This window comes from Neomonachus schauinslandi, chromosome X (genome assembly GCF_002201575.2).
Source record: "Neomonachus schauinslandi chromosome X, ASM220157v2, whole genome shotgun sequence".
In the NCBI taxonomy this organism is placed as follows: Eukaryota; Metazoa; Chordata; class Mammalia; order Carnivora; family Phocidae; genus Neomonachus; species Neomonachus schauinslandi.
In genome coordinates this window covers 9687204-9700128 of record NC_058419.1, presented here as the reverse complement: position 1 = coordinate 9700128, position 12925 = coordinate 9687204, and the positions used below count along the sequence as shown (strand labels likewise).

The 12925-nt window shown below is 44.8% G+C and overlaps 1 pseudogene; it reads right to left on the bottom strand.

Moving 5' to 3' along the window:
- Nucleotides 1-7868: 7868 nt before the first annotated feature.
- LOC110575870 lies at nucleotides 7869-12457 on the bottom strand (annotated as a pseudogene).
- Nucleotides 12458-12925: the final 468 nt, after the last annotated feature.

The window sequence follows — 12925 nt, the reverse complement described above, 5'->3', positions numbered from 1 at the left end:
CCAGATTTCCAAAAACTGGGCTTACAATCAGCAAAGTTCTCACCTGGCTAAGCTCGGCTCCGGGATGAAAGACAATTAACCGCCGGCAATGATAGAGGAAGATGTGATTTTCACGAATAATGACTTGTTTGAACAAAAGCCTGCAGTTAATTTATTCTGTCTTTCCATGAGAAGATGCTTACATTTTGCCAGGATCAACATGATCATCCGAAAAATTGTGGGTGAGGGGCGACTGGGTGGCTCAGTCGCTTAAGCGTCCAACTCTTGGTTTCAGCTCCGGTCGTGATCTCAGGGTCGTGAGATCAAACCCCACATCGGACTCCACAGTCAGGGCAGAGTCTGCTTGAGATTCTCTCCCTCTCCCTGCCCCTCCAGCTTATGCACTTGCTCTCTCTCGAATAAATAAATAAATCCTTTTTAAAAAAGTATTTAGAAAAATTGTGGGTGTATTTCCAAACAAGAACTAGGATTACAAATGGCAACAGCATCCCATGAGGTCAACACCAGAAGCAAGTAATTCGAGTCATGAAGACATCTGTATCCCATTACTGACTCCCATTACTGGCAACAACAATTCACTCTAGCCCTAGCCAGCCCTGCACTGAATGCCCTCACCAGAGAACCTTATGGCAATGGCAGAGACCGTTTCACAACCCTTTCCCAGTAGAAATCCCTGATTGTTTACTGAGCTCCTGTCCCGGGCCAGGCACTGAGCTGTGAGAGACACACCAATGGATCAGACATGGCACCTGCATGGAAAATATGGTATACTATGGCATGAGCAAGGGAGAGCTGTGAGAGACAGGGATGGTGCGTCATAGAGGCTCAAAGAGAACAGATCTCAGGGGCTCCTGGGTGGCTCATTCGGTTAAGCCTCTGACTCTTGATCTCAACTCAGGTCTTGACCTCAGGGTCATGAGTCCAAGCCCAATGTTGGGCTCCACGCTGGGCGTGGAGCCTACTTATAAAAAAAAAAAAAAAAAAAGAACAGATCACAGAACATAGATAGGGTCAATGAAGGAGATGGAAATTGGAAAGGGCTTTTTAAAAAGTTATTTTATTTATTTGAGAGAGCATGGGGGGGTTGGTGTGGCAGAGGGGGAGGGAGAGGGACAGGCAGACACTGAGCTCCGCACAGAACGCCATCTCAGGACCCTGAGATCATGACCTGAGCAGAGAGCAAGAGTCAGACGCTCAACGGACTGAGCCACCCGGGCGCCCCCCTGGAAAGGACTTTTGTGGGTGGAGGAGATATGCTTTAACGGGGAAGAATGAAGCCACTCAAGAAGGGGCAGCTTAGGGGCAGGAGGATACAGGTAAAGAAATGAAACCCCAAGATGCAGTCTGAGGCTAGCACGTGCACAGACCTGCCCCCGGGAATGTGAGGACCTGAGCGCAAGGCTGGAAATGGCAGGAGCGTGTCATAGGCGGGGTGGCTGCAGGCTTCCCAGCGGCACGGTTCAGTCTCAGGCAGGCTGCTGATTGGCGGCGCAAGCCCACCTGGCCCCACCTGGGGTTGCAGCCAGGGCCATTCTCACGGATCAAGGCCATGCAGGCCCGGCTGCCCAGGATCTGTCCAATCGCTCCAGCTTTTATGACTTGCACCTGTGCTCTGACAGGCAAAGGGCCCGGAGCGCCACAGAATGGGCAGCGAGGATCCCAAAGCACCCTACAGATGCACAAACTCGGGGACGGCTTCAGGGAGATGATCACGGGCACCAGGGCCACAAGATCCTCCGGAGTCTGTGATGAAACCTGACCTCCTGCTCCTTACCGTGGGCAGACCCTCGCCCTTGAGCTTTTCCAAAAGCCGTGCGGCCCAGCACACACTGGGTTCTTCTAACCATAACGATGACAACTCTCGTGTCCTTACGGGGCCTTCCTTGGTGCCAGGAGCTTGCAAGGCACGTATCCCGCCTTTGGCCCTCCTGATAATCCCTCGAAGGGGGCACTGTCAGCATGCCCGTATTGCAGACAAGGACACACACTCGGAAGGTAGACAGCGATGCAAATGAAAGGACAATGACACATCACCTCACACCTGTCAGCACAGCTATTTCAAAAAAAGACAGGAAATAACAAGTGTTGACAAGGCCGTGGCGGAGAGGAAAGCCCTGTGCACTGTCGGTGGGAAAGCAAACTGCTACAGCCACGGTGGAAAACAGTATGGAGGTTCCTCAAAATGTTTAAAATGTGGGGGGCGGGTCCATTTCATACTTTGTACTGAGGGCCTAAGTGAATCAACCCCTTTGTATTTGGGGGGGAAAACTTTAAAACAGAACCAACGATCCAGCAATTCCACTTCTGGGTATTTATCCGAAGGAAATGAAAACCCTAGCTCAGAAATATACACATGCACCCCCATGTTCGCTGCAGCATCATTTACAACAGCCAAGACATGGAAACAACCCGAGTGTGCATCCACAGATGAATGGATTAAAAAACAAAAACAAAAACATGGAAGATGACCGAGCCATAAAAAAGAATGAGATCTTGCCTTTTGCAACAACACGATGGACCTTGAGGGCATTATGCTAAGTGAAATAAGTCAGAGCAAGACAAATACCGTATGATCTCACTCATATGTGGCATCCTAACAACAACAACAAAATAACAAGGAACTCACAGATACAGATAACAAATTGGTGGTTGCCTATGGTGGGGGGCAAAATGGGTGAAGGGGGTCAAAAGGTACAAACTTCCAGTTATAAAATAAAGAAGTCATGGGGGTGTCATGTACAGCATGGCGACTAGAGCTAATAACACTGTCTTATAGATTTGAAAGTTGCTAAGAGCATCAATCTTCAAAGTGCTCATCCCAAGAAAACAAACTTGTAGCTACGTGTGGTGACAGCTGTTAACTAGACTTACTGCCGTGGTCACTTTCTTTGCATTATATACAAAGAGCGAATCGTTACGTTGTCTACCCGAAACTAATATAATGTTACACATCAGTGATAGCGCAATAAAAAATTTACACATTAAAAAGCCCCAAGCCGGCCCTTCCGTCATCTGGTGCCCCAGCACAGAGGCACTCAGGAAATGCTGGGTGAACTGCACGCAGCTGAATGAGCCAGCTCTTCACCCAAACCCGAGCCTCGGCAGCACCCCGACTCCTTCGTCTCTCAGCCCCGTCTCTAACCAGTCATGAGATGCAGTCACTTGTGCCAGAAAGCTATCTTTGGATTCTTGTGAGCCTTTTCGTTTTCATTGCCGCAGCAGCCCTGTTCGAGGCTCTCACCGCTCACGTTTTCCCCCCGCCCTCGGTTGGCAGCACAGACGTAAGGAAATCTGAAATCCCCGGCACGACACTCGAAAGGGCTCCGCACTGGAGCTCCACGCTGTTTCCGGGGCGACTTCTCACCACTCCCCTCACACCCCATCCAGTCTGGGCTCCAGGCACAGGAGCCAGCCACTTCCTTTCTTGGAAACCTCACACATACTCATTGCTCACGGCTTTTGCTCCCGCTGCTTCCTCAACCTTCAACAAACAGCCTCTGCACCTCGTCGTCGGCCCCGCCTCATCCCTCGCCAATCAAAGCCTCCTCAACCAACTGAGACCTTCTCTGACCCCCGGGGAAAGGATTCATCAATTCCTCCTCCAGACTGCCGTAACGCTTTAATTTTTTTTTTTCCTCATGACATTACGAGGTAGTATACTTTAGGAGAGAAAGTGGAGGCGGGTAGGTTTTGTTTAAAATCCTACATCTACTACTTTTTAGGAGTCTGACTTTGGGCATGTCATCTAACCTCTCTGTGCCTTAATTTCCTTAGAACAAAAGGGACTGGTATGATCTAAGTACTTAAAGATTATTTCCCTTGTTCATTCCTGGCATGTCCCACGTGCCAGTGTGCATGCACATGCTCTCTCTACACACACACACATATGTGCATATATATTTTATATATATATATGTTTATTGAGTACCTGTATTGTACCTATATATTATACATCTATAATATAAATATTATATTATATATGTATATACTTATTGTATCTATTATATATATTATATGTGTATATATATAATATTATTATATTACATATGTACATATATTTATTGAGTACCTGTACAGGAACTCAACAAATATTTGTGGAATGAATAGAAAATTAGTCTATTCTTAATGAAGGCTTCTCACTTGAACTGATGAATTCCATTAGACCGTTGTACTCTGATCCCAGGATGAAGCAAAGGTATAGCAATGAAAGACATGTAATCAGCTCTGACTTCCAGTCCAGCATTCACCAACTTGATCACTGTCATCATGGCCATCATTTTCTTCTTACTGCAGTCTCCTTCCTATGCAACTTTGACTCCAAAGAGATGAAAGCACCTAATTACCCTTACAATCGTTCCATCTTATAATTAATCAAAACCAGCTGGGAAAGCAAGTGGAAAATTCCAATTTTTTCAGTTAAATTCCTTTCCTAAAATTGTCTGTGGAATGACTTCAGAAGAGGATCTATCATACTGAAGATGCAGATCCCTGACTCTAGAGATCAGAGCGGCCTGAGTGGCTGATGGCTATGGACACTCAAGGATGAGGCCCATACTCTGTAAATGCTCAATATTATGAGAAACATTAAATAATACACAAGAGCCCATAGTTGATTCAATTCTGATGTTCATCATCCAACACATATGTCAAATAATTAGCAGCCAAAGGCATCTTTACCTTTGCAAAATAATTGTATATTTCTTGGTTAATGTAAATATCACATGAAATAAAAACCAGAGCAGCACTTCATGAGTCACTGAAAAGCACATAACCTTTTTCTAAGTAATATGAATTCTCAGAATTTATTCTCACAAAATCATTTCAAAACTAAAAAAAAAAAAAGCCAACATTCACAGAAATATTTACCAAAGTTTGTTTTTTTTGTTTTTTTGTTTTTTTGTTTTAAAGATTTTATTTATTTATTTGAGAGAGAGAATGAGAGAGAGTGAGAGAGCACATGAGAGGGGGGAGGGCCAGAGGGAGAAGCAGACTCCCCGCTGAGCAGGGAGCCCGATGCGGGACTCAATCCCTGGACTCCAGGATCATGACCTGAGCCGAAGGCAGTCGCTTAACCAACTGAGCCACCCAGGCGCCCCCAAAGTTTTTTTTTTTTAAATAATAGCGAACATAGGGGAACAATTCAAATGTCCAACAATAGGGAAATTTTTAAAGGATAAGTTATATTACCTCTCTAGGTCTCAGTTTCCTTATCTATAAATTGGAAACAATATTTACTTAATCGTTTTAGGGAATTAAGTTAATTAATATAGGATTAAGAATGCACATACTAATTCTAAATTGGGTTCCATGTGCATTTTAAATTGGGTTCCATGAGATTCCCCTTATTAATAAATCCCCTTTTCACTTTGGTTCTTTTGAAAGGTTTCTGTTTCTTGTTCCTTGCAATCAAGTGATTCCCCAATTCAGATGAGGAAGAGTGGAAGACTGGGAGAGAGAAAGACACAGAGAAACACTGCCCTCTCTGTACCCTCCATGTAGTGTACGGAAAAATACAATGAATGTTTAATTATAGGTGACATAATTTACCAGATAAAAATTTCATTCCAATATTATTTTTTACACAGAGATGCATGCTGACAATGGGCCACCCACTGTTAAGCACCATATGTGCACGATCTCATTACTTACTTCTTTCATCTTAAAGATAAGGAAACTGAGGCTCAGAAAATTTATATATTGTTAGTTGAAAAGCTACAGAAGGCTTTATTTAGGACTGCAATCTCCTGCATGAGTATATAAGTGTGTGTGTGTGGTTTATGTGTGTGAGAGACAGAACACAAAAGTGAACAAGCAGAGTGTGGGAGCTGGCTAAAGGACTGACTTGTTTTGAAGCTAAATTTGCCTAGAAGACTACTGTTTTTACCCAGTGGTTTTTTGTTTGGTTTTGGTTTTTAAATTTTTTTTTGCATTGTTTGTAGAAGTTACTCAAGATCAGAGTACTGGTCTTAAAGCTTCATTTGTATCCCATGGAATTCGTCTTTATTAATGCTTAGGTATGTGTTCCTTTCGGGGTAGGTTGTGTGAAGTACAGAGCTGTTGAACTATCACACCTGGAAGGCTGAAGTTCTTACAAATCTCTCTTCTCTCTGACTCCCCCACTGATTAAAATCTAGTCCAGAATCACACATCTGCCAGACCCCAAAACCAGAATACTTAACCACAAAGGTGACCTCCCAGTAGACTTTACAGGGGCAATAATATCTGCTTTTAAATCTTACATTATTTAAGTATTGTGCAGTTTATAAAGAAATTTCTGATCTGTGATCTTATTTAAGTGTGACCCAACTTGCCAAGAAACAACATTCCTATTTTAATGAGACGGACTTAAAGATACCTTAACATAACACAGATATCCCAGACCTCACCAATCTGAAATGTTACTTTTATTTTTCATGACCAAAGCATGGAGCTTAAGCCTCCACCAACCTGGTTGCTGGAAATCCAACCTCTATTTCAAAAATGTTCCCTCTGTATATCTTGGGGTACTTTCCAAGGCCCCTCACAAGACTTTCAGTTGCAGGCATCACATAGAGTCTGCTCTGTACTTCTTTGCTATATCTCTCCCAGGTGGCTGCCCTCCAAGCCAGTGGAAAAAGGCTTCACAATTATCACTGCCCATCTTGCAAGGCCCAAGGTCCACACCAAGGATGCTATATGTAGGTGCTTTTCCAAGTTCCCATTAGAGCACTGCTGTAAGAAAAGCCTCCATGAACTTCAGTTCAGGGTCTCAACATGGCCCTGAAGCAGCGCAGCCTGCAGTCAGTCTCAATACACACAACGAGTTTTGAAGACTTTGGCTGGAACCTCACTCCTTGCTTGCCCAGAATCTCGTCAATTATCTAATAAAAATGCAATTCTAGGGGCGCCTGGGTGGCTCAGTCGTTAGGCGTCTGCCTTTGGCTCAGACCCTGATCCCAGGGTCCTGGGATCGAGCAGGGAGTCCGAAGGCCTGCTTCTCCCTCTCCCGCTCCCCCTGCTTGTGTTCCCTCTCTCGCTGTCTCTCTCTGTCAAATAAATAAATAAATAAATAAATGCAATTCTATAGATTTCTGGTGCCCAAACTCTTTTAACCAGAGGAGCTCAAACCCATCCAAAGGGCCAGATGGCAGACTGTCTTTGAGTGGTTCTCTGGAAACAGATTCTGAGATGGAGAGTTGCTTACTGGAGGCTGACTGGGGAAAGCTCCTGAAAGTGACAGTGTTGAGCTTTACCTGAGCCCTGGGTTCCCAGAAGGCAATGGCAGTTAGGAACCTGACCACTACCACCACCACTCTTTTTTTGCTCTGAAAATGGCTAACTGCAAAGGACCACCTCAGCCTGGCCTATTTGCATATACCCAGATAAAGCCATCTCTACACTTCCTCTCAGCCTCTATAATACTCCTATATAAAGCAAATGATTCCCTTGTCTCCTGCCTTTATAAAACTCCAGTCCTTTCTTTTTCTTTGTTTCTCATTAATGAATATTCTACCTACTGTAATAGCCAGAATAAAGGCACCTTCTTAACTGCCATGTGTATTTTCTTTTTTTTTTAAGTGTGTGATTCCATTTATGTGAAATGTCCCCAACAACCAAATCCACAGAGACAGAAAGAGAGGTTAGTGGTTGCCAGGGACTTGGGGAGGGGGCTGGAAAGTGACTATAATGGGGACAGTGCTTCTTTTTGGTGTGATGGAATGTTCTGGAATTAGATGGTGGTGATGGTTGCACAAGGAATGCACTTAATAGCACTGAGTTGTAAACCTTAAAATAGTTAAAATGGTTAAGGTTTATGTTACGTGCATTTTGCCACAATAGGAAAAAAAAAAGAAATTTAACCACAAGAAGACTCAGAGAATGGTTGTCACTTACAGCTGTTGAACTTGGGGGCTGTTCATCAGGTTTGGTGCCATGCTCATGAAGCCTGGGTTGTTCAGCAGGCTGGTGGTGTCAAAGTCGCCGACACCTCCCATGGAACTCGCTCTAAGCTTCAGCTCTGCCATCCTGAAGTTCAACTTGTAGGGTCCATTGTGGGGATCCAGCTCCAAAGCCTACCTGTCGTAGGGGCTCGGCTGTGCTCGTTTGAACTGGAGAGCGCTAGGCCCACTCCGCCGCACCTTTGCTGTAGAACGGGTCTATGCAGTCGGCCCACTCACTGTCCTGCCCCGCCCCCGCGTAGCTCCTGAGTTTGCTGGAGGCCATGGCTCTGTTACAGAAACAGATGACACTGGCCGGGTTCAGTTCAACGGCTTTCCCGTAGAAGTGCACGGTAGCCTCAAAGTTTTCTACGTTTCCTTTGGTTTGGGGGCACTGTGTCTCAGCCTAGCGCTCCTCTGAAGGCGGAGTTTGTTCCGGGGCTCTTCACGTCCTGGAGCATCTCCTTGCCGGTGGCGGAAGCTTCAAATATCTCCGGAAGAGTCCGAGGGAGTGCGAGGCCCCTGCCATACACTGTCAGCCCAAGAGGGAGTCTCCAGGCACTGGACTGCAACTTCCAAACTCTCCTGGGCATCAATGGGAGTCCCCCAGGTCGCAGAGCTGGCTGTGCAGGAACCTGACATAGAGAGGTATAGGTCAAGCGCTTCCAGTTACCCACTTTGAGACAGGAAGAGACCACGCCCAGGAGTTTTCGAGATCTCTCAGGCGGCTGAAGCTGACCCACCCACGCGGCTGCGCCTGCGCACTGCGGTGCTGCCCCCCTCCCCGCGCCCTGCCTTTCCAATGCACCCCCATGCCTCCACAGAAGGAGCCTTACATTCTGTCTTTGACAGGTGATAGGCCTGTGAGGAGGTGAGGGAGGTAGAGTTGAGTAGTGGAAGATGCCAACCTGCAATGTGGTTGCAAATGGGGCCTCGGGTGATTCTATGAGGGCTCCGGAGTCAGGGTGGCCCTTTCAGAGTTGTCCCGAGTTCAGGCGAGGCTGCCCAGTTTTTGTATCCCTAATTAGCCAGTTACTCAGCCCCCAGGAGCGGGTGTAACCCAGGGCAACTTCCAATGAGAAGAAGCAACTGCGAGCTTCCAGCAGCCTAACTCCAAGTAGCTGAAGATGGTGCCTGCACAGGGGATCTGAGTCCAAGTATCCACTGCATTGATGGGAAACTAGCCATTGATCCTCCACCTCTCTGTATACTCCCAGACATCAAGGAGAATGCCTCCCTCCTCAACTTAAAAATCAAAAGCCGCTATGAATATCAGTTAAATGAAAAGGATGCAAACAAATCTGGGGTGGAGCTAAGATACAAATGGAACAACTGGAGAAAACGGATGGGCATACCCTCTACATACATTTTAGAGCCCTCAAGGAGTGTTTCTCAAGCTGTGGTTTACAGATTTTCCTGGGCTAGTACCTTAATGCATTAAACTTGTGTTCAAAAAACAAAATTCAACTGAGTAATTTGAAGATCTAATTGGCTTTACTCCACGACTCATGAATCGGGCAGCATCCCATCTAGCAAGTAGAAAGGAATTCCAAGGAGCTGTACAAAATGGAAGGATTTTATAGACAGATACAGGGTGGGAGAAGGAGAAGAGATTATTAGCAACAGAAAAGAAAGAATTGTTTTGGGCAAGGACACCTTCCCTTAAGGGGGAAAGGCATGGGGGTCTTACCTTGCTGATTACTTCACTAGTGCTGATCAGGAAATTCCAGACTGATTGGTTTGAAATTTCACTCTTGGGAGAGGCTGATACTGCAATTAGGTTAGGTATTAAGTCTTGGTGGGGCTTAGGGAAAGTGGCTCCATTTTAGGCCTTTTGCTCTTTTTAACACTTGATAAGCCAGTCTATAGTTTTGTTTCTGAAATGAATTAGCAATATACTCATGAATATTTAATGAAAATAAAATTTAAAAATTAAGTAACATCATTTGTTGGTACTTCATCAATGTCAGCCCAAGTTTCTCCATTCTTTCTAAGGAGAGGTTTTTCTTACTGAATTGCATATGAATTTGTACCAGCTTGAGCTTGAGACAGAAATATTATAAGTAACTCTTTTGTCATCATGAGCCTAATTCTTTGTACATCTTTTTTCCTTCTTCCCAGAAGCATTTACTGAGCTCTGTTCTGTGTCAGGTATTATTCTATACCCTGTGGAGGAGACAAAATTTTTTTCTGTATTTTTCTACCCTTGATTACTGCCACCAAAAGGCACAGATGACTTTGCTAGGGCAATGTCAGTGGTAAGGGAGAAGCAAAACACAGTCCACAGTTAACTGAGGAGCTGATGCTAATGAAGACAACTTTGTGCAAACTGCTCTTTCTAAATTCTGCAAATCTGGAACCTAGAAGCATTGCTGTTCTACGTTGGTAGCTCAGTGGAGATGCAGGGTGGTGGGAACATGTGTTTCGTTCTCTTGTTTCGCATTTTGTTCTATAGTGGGAGAAATGGAGCATGTTAAAATGCTGATGAGAAGGAACAAGGAAGCCAGTAGACTAGATTGAAGATACAGGAGATAGGATCATTTACCTGAAGAGGAGTAAGAAATGGGATTTGCCTCATACTCAAGGAAAAGTACCTCTTCAACTGTGATTGGGGAAGGGAGAGGTTAGAGCAGGAGGCCAGCCAGTTAAAGACAGTTGGACTGATGCAGGGTTATGGTTTTTTCCAGATACACAGGACAGTGAAGAATTAAAGGAGTTGAAGGATTTGGCCAGTGACTAATTGAGAAGATAGATCTAGCATCTAGATTAAAGTAGAAGAGGGGGTGAAAACCAAAGAAAACTGGGAGAAAACGGAAGGGTCTGAAATTGGGAGATATCAAATAGGTTTTTTTTAAAAGATTTTATTTATTTATGGGACACCTGGGTGGCTCAGTTGGTTAAGTGTCTGCCTTCGGCTCAGGTCATGATCCCAGGGTCCTGGGATCAAGTCCCACATCGGCTCCCTGCTCAGCAGGTAGTCTGCTTCTCCCTCTACCCCTCCCCCTGCTTGTACTTGTGCTTGTGCTCTCTCTCTCTCAAATAAATAAGATCTTTTTTTTTAAAGATTTTGTTTATTTATTTTTGAGAGAGAGAGCATGAGCACGAGCAAGGGGGAGGAGCAGAGGGAGAGGGAGAAACAGACTCCCTGCTGAGCAGGGAGCCCAATGCAGGGCTTGATCCCAGAACCCTGGGATCATGACCTGAGCTGAAGGCAGATGCTTAACCGACTTAACTGACTGAGCCACCTAGGCACCCTCAAATAGGTTTTAAAAAGGAGAAAGAGAGAAGAAAAAGTGTAGCAAGAGCTAGCATTTACTATATGCCGGGCATCATTCTAAGCAATCAATTCAAAAATAACCCCAAGAGGCATATTCTATTTCTTCCCATGTTTTATATAAGAGGAAACTGAGGCAGTAAGGTTAAATCATGTGTGCAAGGTCACATAACTCAGAAGTGGTACAGCTCTGGTCAGTCTGGTTTTTGGTTTTGGTCTGTGCTTTTCTCTGCTTCCCAACCAGAGAGGAGAGTTTGACTTTGTGATTTCAAGTTGCCTTTTGGGTCATGATGAGCTCCAGGATGTGGTCTAGGGTGTGGCTTAGCAATGTGCTACTGAGCTAGAACAGATGCTGGACCTAGACCCCAACAGCCCTCCTGCTCTCTCCTTCTGCATGCAGACAGGACTGCAGCATCCCAAGGACCTTCTGCTCGTCACTGTAATTGCAGCCTCACTGGCCTCTGTGACCAGCTGGGCTGTGACTGGGTATGCAACAGAGAAGGTGACTGGGAAGCCAACCCAAGAGGAACTGCTTTGAGGAAGTTCAAATTGAAAGATCCATCCATATTCAAGATATAGGAGAGCATGCCAAAATACATTTGCAAAATCTTCACTGTGAGTTTTCTTTTGCTAGGTGTTCTCTGTGATTCCAGCTGAATGTTTGGCATTGCTCCAAGAATGTCAGTTTGGGGCACACAAATAAAGCAGCCCTGCATTATAGTTGCATCATTAGTGGAAACCTAAAAATTCTTAGTCAACCCAGCAAATGTGTAGTGCCCTGGGTTCAAAGCCCCAGACTTGAAATACAGCTATTTGAGTTAGAAGGTTGCTTTATTATCTGTTTTATCTTCAGAGCCCTAGTGCTAAGAAAACTAAGTACATAGTATCTCCTCATCTGCAGAAGCTGTTAAAGAAATGCCTTGGAGCTTTCTAGCATTTCATTATGCTAGCATGGGGGTATGAAAAGAAATTGCGGTTTGTATGCCAGTTATGCCTCCTACTAACTGTTACCCTGTCCATGTTCCATAAGCCTCTTGAGCCTCAACTTTCTTATCTGTAAGATGGAGATAGTAATCGTGTAAATGAGATCATCTCTGAGGAGTGCTTGATTGAGCCTGGCTCATAGCAACACCACATTCGAGGTGGTGGTGGTTGGTAGTGGTTGCTGTTATACTTGTTTACACTCCCTCACCGCCCATTCACTATTTTCTGTCCCTGCCACTCCACTGAAAAAGTTCCCACCAAAGTCATCAACATCATCCCTCATGCTAAAGCTAATAAATACCTTGCAGTTCATATCCAACACGGCCTCTTGCCAGAGGTCCCAGAGCTAGTGAGTGACCCCGAGATTCAGATTCAGACTCAGTGTTCCTCACGTTACTGTCCTAGACCCTCTTCTCATCTCACGTTACACACTTGACCTGTGGAATCTTATCCATTTTCCTGACTTCAAAGGCCATTTTTAAGTGTTTATGGTGTGCCAAGTGTCAAGTACTATGTTGAACATATATGTGATGGATGGATGGATGGATTTTTTAAAAATCGCAGCAATAGCCTTATGAGGTAGATATTATGATTTTATCATTTTCTACATTTATATGGAGAAACTGAGGCTCAGAAAGATTAGCTACAAGGTCACCCTGCTAGTAAGTGACAGAGTCGTGATTTGAACCCAAGCCTATCTAATTCTAAAACAACTGCTCTTGGCCATTACATGTGGTATATATACTACAGC